Below are 12,209 nucleotides of genomic sequence, written 5' to 3'. Positions count from 1 at the left end.
CACATCCGTGCTCAGATTTATTCGGAAAAAGGTAACTAATCAATTGTAATGTGCATTTGACGTCTTATTTAACGTGCGCGTGTAAATAGTACTCTAACTTTATTTTCTTTGGTTAGACCCATCTGAAAATGACTTGTCGTGTGTGTACATTGCATGCTTGCCTAATATTCAACTTTTTAATATGCTAACCAATTAGTAGATTCATAAGCTTCCAACCAACCATGCTTTTTAATTGTTTGCTTAACTATGACGAAAACATAGAAAGTTGTTAAACAACGAGTTCTACTCGTGTCAGTTTATGCAAAACTGTCGTTTTATTCTTATACGTGATTAATTGTTTCGTAAAAAGATCATTGTCCTTCTAAGTTCAATATCTGTACTCTTTTTCGAAACTAAGAGTATGAAGCAGTTCTAGTAACATTTAGCAACTTTATACAATTGGTGTCCAAAGCTAATGGCATTTTAACGACAAGTATTTACGTTGTTTGTGTAATGCCGCAGCTTCTGGAACTATATAATCAAACAATTTTGATATATGACTAGCGGCAATTCAAGTGGTCGCTGAAATTAGAAGCCCTTGTAAAATCTATATATAATATGCCACATCACATATCAAAATTGGTTACGCAATACCTATAATAGTAATTTATATTAAGTTCATCAATTCGCTTGCCGTCTTCTTGGACACTTGGTACACTAAAAACTTGCGTACGGTAAATAGCACGCAACTAATAAATATTGAAACTAAGTCAACGGATAATTATGTCATTCAGAATTTTTTTCATTACAAACTTTCGTGGAAAGACTGTTATTGTCCGTTGATTTAGTCTTTTTTTATGTACAGTCAAGGAAATTAATTTACGTCGCAGGGTGGAAACTTTTCACAATATTTTTTGTCATGATTTCTTTAGCAGATGTATAGAATGTCAATATGACATTAGTAGCACAAAGGTGCCACCCTGGGTAGTAATTTAATTTCCTTGAGTTTACAGTCGAAAAAATTGAATCATGACCCGGGGTGGAACCTTTGTGCTACCTAATGTCATGTTGACATCTCATACATTTGTTAAGGAAATCATAGTGAAATTGATTATCAAAAGGTGTGTCACCCTGGGTCATGATTAAATTTGTTCACTCTACTATAACGAAAAGACGGAGTATATTACTATATAAAGGTAGCGTCGGATTTTGCCAACCGCGACGGCAACGATGACATACAACACGGCCGGGTCGCGCAAGCCACTGCTTGTATAAATTAGTATTTTAATATGAAGCACTGACGAACGCAAGCAATGGTCAAACAATACTAAGCAGTGGGTGGGTTCACGACCTGAGGCGTATTGCTTAACGTCTCTAACGCTCGCGATCGCAATCAAATGACAGATTTTACGAATACGGCCTCTGGTCGCGGTCGCAAGTCGCGATCGCCAACATCTGAATGACGCCTTTAGATTCAACGTATGAATTTTATTTCAATTTACTTTATTGTACATGAAGCTAAGAGTAGTTTCGTACAAAATACTTGAGATTTCGTTAATTATAGAACAGTACAATAACAATGTTGGTGATTCCAGCGTATGTAGGTAATTGCCATAAAATGGCGTTGATTCGATCTAACTGAACAATGTTGCTGACAGCAATTAGTACCTACGAATATGGTACAGTCCAGTATAGATTTTTCTTGCTGTCTGTTTAAATAAAATAACAGTTTTAAAATTAAATGAATGTTAATGTTGCTAGTGCTGCTAATGATTTTTTCTGTTCAAACTGTATGGAGTCAAAGGAGTGACTACATCTTGAATCAAAAATTCCGAAGAAAAAACTTTACATTGCAATTGCTCATTGAAATAAATCACCTGTAACTGTCAAGCAAAATAACGGGTCAAAGTAACAGATATTTTTAACACAGAGTCGCAAGTATAGTTTCAGTTACGTATGAGTCGGCAGACGAGCTTAAAAATATGCGCTCTGAGTATACTCTAACATTATAGGTACGACTTTTAGTTTAAGGGGGTTGCTCTTCCATACAAACCTACGGACACCCCGCATAGCTTCCACGGACATGTTTTCTTAGAGGATTTTTTGAGAATAGTAAATTATGGATATGCTCTTCAAGCAAAATCCAAAAAAAGTAACTTTATTGCATCAAAAGTGCAGCGTGATGCAGTAAATTTTGATGCATTTTACCATTGTATGAGTACAACTGACAGTGTTCGCAGCGAGCATGTAGTGACATCTTATATGGGTGCGTGAGTCAGTGTCACAAAATCAAACTGTTGTAAATAGGTATCGACTATTTCGTGTGGTCACGTGACCATCACCTTTGGCTCAGATAATACGACAACTAAATGAAGAAAGCATGAGATCACTGAGAGATCAAGTTCAAGTTTCTGAGTCTAGTATTTACTTTTTTTGTTTTTAAATCTGTTATTTTCGGAAGTTGAAACGCCTAAACTATTATTTCTGATTAATGCAAGGACACAAACTATAAGCAGGACGAAAAACAGGTAAGTTACTTTTAAAATTGTCATTTAAAATAATAATTATTTAAGTAACAGACCCAGTCCTCGGCAAAAATTATTTCATTGCATACTTTACATACATTATAATGCGGTGCTTCGATCTAGGACAAGTGGTTTTAAATTCAACTTACAAATTCTGAACAGATATTAGTTATTTACTCTTACGTAGACAGTAGCGCCACTAATTTATATAAAGCATATATATTCTCACAATAAAAGGTGCTAGGTGTAATCACTAAACTAATTAGTTAAAAAATAAGGTCTACATTCAACATACATTGCATGTGTATGAATATCAAGTTTAACAGTGAGGCTCAAATAAATTCCTACATATCACGGCATTTTTACGGCCGCTAAATCTAGGCTCAGTGAATAAAAAGGTTTTCACAATCGAAGTACTTTTCGTACCACCTTTTTATTATTATTACTGGCTAGATAAGTAAAATTTAAACGTCATTATAATACATTTTTGTCACAACGTCAAGTCAATGAGATTGATATTCAAAGCAATTATGTTTGAATAATTATGGTTTGAACACAAATCAAGAAGTCAAAAAGTTGGCGGACGAGAGGAAATTAGCAAGAGTGCAACTCTTAAACTATTTATGTATGTACGATTTGATGATGAGGATAACATATGTAATTGAATACACGGGTATGTTAATTTTATCATTTTTGTCAGAAACATTAATATTTGTTACAAGAACACCAGAGACAGGGCTGTAAGAATTTCATTCCTACTGGGTGGCCAAAGTATGGCTTATCGTGTGTACCAAACTTGTGGTCTGCAGCAACCTACTACGAAAACATACCAAATTTCCCTAACTCTTAGTTGCGCCGTGAACATTTTCACTCCATAGAAGTAAGTCGCTTCCCACCGTCTGTCTGCATATGTACGAGTATGTACTGTATGTACTCTATTATGAAGTGATTCAAGATTTTTTATTTTATTTATAAGTGTGAGAAACGGCAAGGGTTATGGTTTTGGAGCATATGTATGGTCATTTCTTTCGCACGCTATGCAACAAGGCCTTGATGCATCTTAACAAGTAAGACAATAAACAACAAGACAATAGAAGAGACAAGAAAATAAGTCTTTGTTAGGAGTGACACAGGTTGTTAATTTTATGCGTATGTGAGTCTGTCTGTGTATCTTTCCGTCGGCCCATCCGTCCGTCCGTCTGTCGATCCGTCCATCTGTCTGTCCGTCTGTCTGTCTGTCTGTCTTTCGAAGTGAACACTACATCATTGATGACATATGGATCCGAGACGTGGTGCTTTACTTTAGGCCTTATAAATAGGCTCAGAGTTGCTCAGCGAGCTATGGAGAGAGCTATGCTTGGGGTTTCTCTACGGGACCGAATCAGAAATGAGGAGATACGTAGAAGAACAAGGGTCACCGACATAGCCAAGCGAATCAGCTCGTTGAAGTGGCAATGGGCCGGCCATATAGCACGGAGAGCGGATGGCCGTTGGGGCCGAAAAGTTCTCGAGTGGAGGCCGCGGATCGGCAAGCGCAGCGTAGGACGTCCACCAACAAGATGGACGGATGACCTGGTTAAAGCCGCAGGTTCACGGTGGATGCAGGCCGCTGCCAGCCAAAGCAACTGGAAGTCTGTAGGGGAGGCCTATGTCCAACAGTGGACGTCCTACGGCTGAGATGATGATGATGATGGTGAATAAAGTTGTACCCAAACTGTACTTTAGTCGAAAATTTTACTACGAGAGAGATCAGAAGAGGTATCGTTAGATTTGTCTCTGTTAGGCACTCCTAACACAGGTGTCACTACACAGGTTGTTAATTTTATGCGTATGTGAGTCTGCAGTCCTGGATTTATAAATAGGCCGTATAGGCCGCGGCCTAGGGGCGGCAGATTTAAAAAAATATTATTTTAGAAAGTTACATAGGGCGGCGGATATAAAGTGGCCTACACTCATAAAAAAACATAAATCCGCCACTGTGAGTCTGTCAGTGTACCTTTCCGTCGCCTCATCCGTCCGTCCGTCTGTTGATCTGTCCATCTGTCTGTCCGTCTGTCTGTCTGTCTGTGTTTCGAAGTGAATCATTGTCCTATTTTTTTAATGATTGTTTACCAACGCACACACCAAACCTTTTATCCTAAAAAGCTGAAATTTAAGATAAGGAAAATATGGGCTTATTATGTACCTACATAAAATTCTACTGGTTCGTAACTATTATTTAGTTTTTAGGGTTCCGTACCTAAAAAGTGCCAACGGAACCCTATTGCTGAGACTCCGCTGTCTGTCTGTCTGTCTGTCCGTCCGTCTGTCACAGGGCTCTATCTCTTGAGTCGTAATAGTTAGACACTTTAAATTTTTACAGGTTATGTATTACTGTGGCCGCTATAACAACAAATACTCAAACCAGAATAATATAAATATTTTAGGGCGGCTCCCATACAACAAACGTGATTGTTTAGCCGTTTTTTGCATGATGTTAATAACGGCAACAGGTAGACGCTTGAAATATTCACAGAATATTTAGCTGTATAATTACTTTAAAAATAAATAAATTAATTAAAATAAAACAAATATTTAAGGAGGACTTCCATACAACAAACTTGTTTTTCTGGCCGTTTTTTTTTTTGCTTATGTCTAATGTTGTATAGATAATGGTACGGAAGACATCGTGCGCGAATCCGACTCGCACTTGGCCAGTTTATTTTTAATACCCAGGGTAGGTAGCATGGAATTCAATGTTATATATTTAATTTTACAACTCTATCTCCATATCACTAATCTCTGTAAATTGACATGCAGGCAGAAAGGAATAGCAAAAATCTAAATTCAATATCAGGATATTTTGAAAAAGATAAGTATTGTTCACAAACCGATCTTAATGAAGATGATGATGGTGATGATGATGATGATGATGATGATGGTCGTATGTCATCGCTGCCGAATTCTTACTTTATTCAATGAAAGACATGGAGAAACTTTGTCACAAAGACTTAGTTCAGATAGTTTGATATTACGCTGTCCGTCCGTCTATTTCTATAGGATTACTTAAAACTGAAGCAAACTGAAGTGGCAGTGGGCCGGCCATATCAGCCGAAGAACCGATAACTGCTAGGGTAAACGAGTAAAAGCCTAGCGTGGCGTGGGACGCCCTCAGACTAGGTGGAGCGATGATCTTCACTGGGTAGCTGACAGTAACTGGATGAGAGTGGCCGAGGATCGTGCTCAGTGGCGTGCAATTGGAGACGCCTATGTCCAGTAGTGGGCTAAGATAGGCCGATAATGATGATGATGATGATGATGACTTAAAATAAGACAATAATCCCACTCATATTATAAATGCGAAAGTTTGTTAGTCTGTTTGTTTATTTCTTTATTACCTTTTCACGTCTAAATCGTTGAACCGATTAGGATGAAATTTGGGATACAGATAGTTTGAGTCCCGTGGAAAAACATAGGGTAGTTTTTTTTAATCACATAATTCCCGCGGAATAGCTATAAACGAATTCTACGCGGACAGAGTTGCGTGCAACAGTATGTACATTAGGGAATTTACCTACTGATAGTCTGATTTACGTCCTTATGCTGTAACTAAAAGGCATCGGTCACTTTATTCCTCCACCTAAGTATCTTATAGTCTGTCTGCTAATACTATTTCTGTATTTATTAATGCACAATTCCTTTCAGATTCAATGCTAACTAACTGCATATAACTTTGCCTGGAATCATTATATTGCGAAAGTAGCCATGGTGCTGTCATGCAATATTCAAGGTGAAGAAAAGAAGAAACGTTTAATGTTGATATGCAAGAAATTTAGGAATATCCGACTGATTAGATTTATTTATTAACGCTGTGTTAAAAAGTTTGTTCTAAATAAATATGATGTACACAATGAAATAAAGTCTTCGTAGGCATCTTTCTTTTAGCGTTCCGTGGGTGGAAATTTTAGTGGAGATTCTAAAAACAAGAATACCAACAGGTATGTAGTTTTTATTTGTTGAATGAAACTACAGTAATTTCAGATGATGAGATAATAGGGGTACATTATATATAAAGTACTATAAAACCGTACAACTTTGACTTTTGAGATAACTTTGCCCAAGTTGTCATTTTTTTAAATATCTGAAATAAAACAAAATTGACTGATTTGTGACCACTTTGTGACATGCACATTTCTAAATAATTTTCGTACATTTTTTTCCCTTTTGTCACGAATAAATCTTTTCTTTTTCGATATTAGAATATTTCTTTATTCCTGACGGGAGTTACTTCTTCTTTTTAGGGTTCCGTACCCAAAGGGTGCCAACGGGACCCTATTGCTGAGACTCTGCTGTCTGTCTGTCTGTCTGTCTATCTGTCCATCCGTCTGTCACAGGGCTTTATTTCTTGAGCTGTAATAGCTACCCGTGTGATGTCGGGTTAGAATTAGACCTCTCCATTTCTTCCGTGGATGTCGTAAGAGGCGACTGAGGACCGTAGGCCACAGGCTAGCAACCTGTCACTATTGTACCGTTTTTGTCAAACTTAAAACCTAAAATTGCTAAAAGTGGCGCCGAAGCTGTAACGTTTCGTGTGCTTTGCCTACCCCATTTAGGCATACATGTTTGTGTGTGCTAGACACTTGAAATGTTGACAGATTATGTAGGTATTACTGTGGCCTCCATAACAACAAATACTAATAATAAAGTAAGTAAAATTAAAAATAAATGGAGTTGTCATACAAGAAACGTGTTTTTTTCCAGCGTTTTTTGGTTACTAGGCGTTGCTAAAACTTATTAGTGAACTGTTTTAAAAACATTGTACGTACGGAACCCTTCGTATGTACGAGTCCGACTCGAACTTGACCTTTTTTTATCCTGCCAAGGCCTTTTTGTTACAGCTTATATTTAACTCCGCGGGCAAAATAAATATCAACGGCAAAATTGGACGGTTTTATGGTACTAAAAAAATAGTCTTCTATTTATAACAGAAAATGTAATTTATGTAAATTATTGTAAATTTATGTATGTAGGTGCAGTGGGACGTATATAGGCTGGGATGATGATGATGATGATGATGTATGTAGGTAAATTATTTAATAGTGTTACATGACAGCAGCAGCAGCAGCTCGTGAATTTGCTGCTCTGTATGTATGTGTGTTCTGGTGTTCTAAGTGACGATTAAATATTCACAGAACAAAAACAACCAAAATATCTAAATATATATTAATGTTTATTTGTTAGGCCTTTACCATATGTAATTCGACTTTTTATGAAAGTGTAGTTTTTTTTTTAACTATAGCGTACAATTTCGTACATTTTTTCTGATTTACAAGAAATTAGAAAAGTCGACTGCTTCATAGTGAAAAAGATAGCGCCCGCCAGAAAGTACTTCAAATTAGTAGATTTTTTTTGTTTTTTTTTATAATCGGTTCCATTTTTTGTTAAAAAATTTTTTCATGTACCTACATTTTCTGATGTCAGTGAATTCCATGCGACACCATGTCACCGCCAGGAAGTATGACACTCAACTTCGAAGCTGTCTCACCCTGGAGATTGCGTGGATCGATATTTACTTGAAATCTTATTAACTTATTTATTGTTTTGTCACTAGTAACGTGCTAGCACAAGTCTTTTCGCGATAGTTTTAATCTTCTTCTGCGTGAAACATTGTAGTAGAAAAATAGTAGAATTATTATATGTTCAATTTTTTTAACAAACGAGTTAGTGTTATGCTCTATGTCACAGGATGACTAAATATTGACTATCGATATCGATAATAATATCACTCATGTTTAGACTTTGCTCATGTCTAGCTTTAGAGACATTCTTGACTGAGCCGGCCGCGATAACTGTAGTAGGTAGTATGACGTTCTTTTTAGAGTGTCAGGTTGCCTTACAGAAGAAAAGTAAACTCGTGTAAAATGACAATCTCGCATACAGATACCCAGAATCAAGAACCAAAATCAGAAGAATTGTATAAGTTCATATATTGATAATTTTTTATTGTGAGCTTACTTTTTTTTAATTATGTGTAACTATTATTACAAATTATATATTTTTAAGCTTCTGGTACCTTGACTTTTGTATTTAGGACTATTGCATGGTAGGTGCACGCGGCTAGTAGCTAATTTTATAAGATCTCCGCTTACAAATTGTATCTTTCGCGTCACTGCTTTTATTATAGTGGCATCATAATAATGTTTGATTTTGAGTTTGCATTATATTATAGGCACTAAGTAAGTATAGAAGTTAGGTTGGTCAAAACTGTCATATTGGCTGTACATTAATTTTCATCTAATCTAGTGTCCCAAATTTCAAATTTGTCAATTTTCAAAATCACTCAATATGCTTGACTGAAATGTTTACATCGTAAAATCTGGGCCATATTGTCCGAAATAAAGGTCGTTACTTATTATTGTAATAGCTGGTTCAGATTTTCGATCACGAACCCATCTGGACCCGGTCATTTGAAAGGCATGGGACCACAGCCAACATATCTAATATAGATGAGATGAGCAGAACTTTGGAGGTCTATCCCCTAATACACTATAAGGATGTGCTAGCGGACAGGCCTCTACAGTTGCCAGATCCGGACAGTAATTCACATGGAGTGGGCTATGGCGTTAATAGGATGCCGCATACAGCATTACCGAGATATGGAGTGAGATAACGGACACCTACCATTCCAATTTTCCAATATCATATAAATTGTACATTTAGTAGACGATGACATTATGCCGTTCACTAAATGGGCCGCTCAAACTATTGACCCCCCGAAACAACGAGGTGTAGTATAATATAATGCTTCAAAAATATATTTCACATACTTTTATTCTGACCTAGAAAGACGTGTAATAATATGTGATATTTTTGATTGGTTCGATTGTATATCTATCTTGTCTTGAGTGGATAGAGATGAACAAAATAAATACTTGAATAATTGAGTGGTTTCGGTGTTACCAGGTTCCTTGACCCTTGATGCGTGGCTTTACTGGTACGTCCATGAGGCACATGTACCATATGACCAGTGATGTAAATAATGGAGTTGTTCTTTCGAAAAAATAATAAACTTTATTACATACATTATAATAATTATTTTTATTCTTGAACCACATTTAGATAAACAATGAAAATTGCTACGGGGATATTATATTACCTTATCATTACTATGGCGACGTGTCAAAAGAACGCTGCACATTGCTTCGGGACAGAGAACTTGTTAATTTGCGGAACCTCATATAAATTGACAACAATATTTTTTACTTTACTTCTGCGCTACGAACCGTGCCCCACAACTACGTCCATGTGAAATATCTATACAATAAGTTTACATACACGCCCGCTCTCTTTCTCTTCGATGTAAAACAATATTTTATTATGTATGTATAGTATATGTCACACAAGCTCGACTAGCTGTCACAAATACCTACTATATAACTATTATTAGGTATTGTGTGATATATATATTATTTCATGTAGGAGGAGGGAGGTGGAGGAGGGCGTGTACTGCATGTTATTATATTATGTAGGAACGTATCACATAGATCTAACTGTGCCGCACGGTTGATAGCAGAGAAACCTAGGGCAAAATTAAATACTGTAGGTTCTAGATGCTGACTAACAGTCAAGCTCAAAAAAATTAATTGCTAGTGGTACGGTTGGCTTGTTGATTGACTGGACAGCGGGCATATTTAACTTGTATCACAAAGTTTATACCTTTTTTTTGTTCTCAAAGTATTAGCTGAATCTAATGCCGACGTTGTTCACTAGCAGACCTGACCCCCTGATCCTGATAATTATTCTCAAACGCTGTCTAATGCGACGTACTGCATTTTACTTACCCCAAAGAAAAGATTGTATGGTAGAACTGCAACTGTCACAGGCGGAACGGCAGTGATGGGTCTGGTAATTGCAGCCTGCTCGCGTGCACAGACAGATGAGAGGAATAGAGCAACAAAATAATTAAAAGAAACTGGAATTAATCAAAATACCACGCACAGGACTTATCACGCTAACGCACACGAGTAATATTTACCTCGACGTTTCGGCAACATTACAGTGGCCGTGGTCACGAGTAGACTGAAGTGTGGGGTGTCAAGTCTGCCTAGCAGCGCGAGTCCTTCGAACTACCCGCACTTGGTCATTTTTATTTGTCACCCCACACTTCAGTCTACCCGTGACCACGGCCACTGTAATGTTGCCGAAACGTCGAGGTAAATATTACTCGTGTCTAAAAATATATTGTTTCCAAAATAGTTACTTGATTTATAATGCATAATAATTGGCATGATAATTGGGATATGAATTTACTGTACCAGCGGGAAAATTACAAATTAATTATACCCACTGCCCTGTCAACCAGACTAGTTAGCCGTAGATACTACAGGCAAAGAGCGATCAAAAAGTAGCAAAGTAAAGACATTCCCTTTTTACTCTTAGTATTTGAGGACATGTAAAACTATTTGAGCATTTCCAAATAAAGTTTGTACATTTGATTTGCGACTCCTATTTGTGATAAAAATTTGCAGGTTTGTAGAGTGAACGATATTGAGTCGTAATAACATAGTCTCTCAAAATGTCCCAATTGGTTTGTATGGAAATTTCCTTTTTTGTTACCAAAACTATGGATTTGCGGTAACAAAAAAGGAACTTTCCATACAAATTAATTGGGACATTTCGGGAGACTATCTACCTGCAAATTTTTACCCAAATCGGAGTCGCAAATCAAATGTACAAACTTTTTTAGAAATGCTCATTTTAGCACTGTAGCTTGCTGTGACAAAGTACCAAACTGTTCAGCTACCTATGAGCTTGACTGCTTCGAATTAGGTTTGATGCAACATCTGTCTCCGATGATGACGTGTCAGCTAAACTGAACGTGCCCGTAGTCTGCAAGTACGACGGATTATTTGCGGTAGTTCTAGTTCCTTCACAAGACCTTGAAGAAAGAACTGCGTTATTTTTCCGCCTTTGTACCTTTGCAAGAACTGAAGATGCTACTGCGAAAGGAACAAAGGCAAAAAAATAAACGCAGTTTTTCCTTCAAGTCTTGTAAAGGAACTAATGCAAAAAAAACGCAATAGTTCCATCGCACGAACATCCAAAGGAAACACTGCCAATAATCCAGTACACACGACTACAAGCCTGCTGGATCGGAAAAAAATCCTAGCAGATAATACTTACAATAGGTAGTTATATGATACGAATCGACAACTGTTTTCGACTCGAAGGTAACAAAGGGAGTGTAGATGATTTTGGAACTGCTCGTAGTCTTCTGCTGATTGTGCCAAATCATCGGTTATGATATCCTAACAAAATCAATTTATAGAGATAAGTAGGTACAAAATTAGCACGGGATAATTTTTACCGCAATTTGATCGGCGCAAGTTATCGGCGAGTGGGTGAACTTTTGCTGTTATGTAAGTATTTCGTAAGTATTTATTTATACCTATAAAGGCAAAACATGGCCTAAAAATGCATGAGATTTGGCAAACGTATTCCTTGAGGATCGCAGAGGTGCAAGAAGTTTTTTTTTAATTCGAATACCTACACTACAGAGTAGATTTTTTTCTTCAACGGGAGCGAAGCCGCGGGATTAAGCTAGTAATTATATATACGAACTGAGAAATCCAGATGCAGAAGCCTAGATAAACTCTTCGTCAACTCTTTTCATGGTTAGCAACTTATTAATAATTGATATTAGCAGTTTATGATTACTAATTCTCT

General features: G+C 37.0%; 1 long non-coding RNA gene across 1 annotated transcript; it reads left to right on the top strand.

Annotated features, from left to right (window-relative positions):
• Positions 1 to 4,253: 4,253 nt before the first annotated feature.
• Positions 4,254 to 11,932, top strand: LOC141429114 (uncharacterized). Its single transcript, XR_012451500.1, has 2 exons — positions 4,254 to 7,513; positions 7,568 to 11,932. It is a non-coding gene; the product is annotated as an uncharacterized lncRNA (long non-coding RNA).
• Positions 11,933 to 12,209: the final 277 nt, after the last annotated feature.

The sequence above is a fragment of the Choristoneura fumiferana genome, chromosome 6, assembly GCF_025370935.1.
Source record: "Choristoneura fumiferana chromosome 6, NRCan_CFum_1, whole genome shotgun sequence".
NCBI classification, from domain to species: Eukaryota; Metazoa; Arthropoda; class Insecta; order Lepidoptera; family Tortricidae; genus Choristoneura; species Choristoneura fumiferana.
This window is presented reverse-complemented; position numbering and strand designations above follow the sequence as displayed.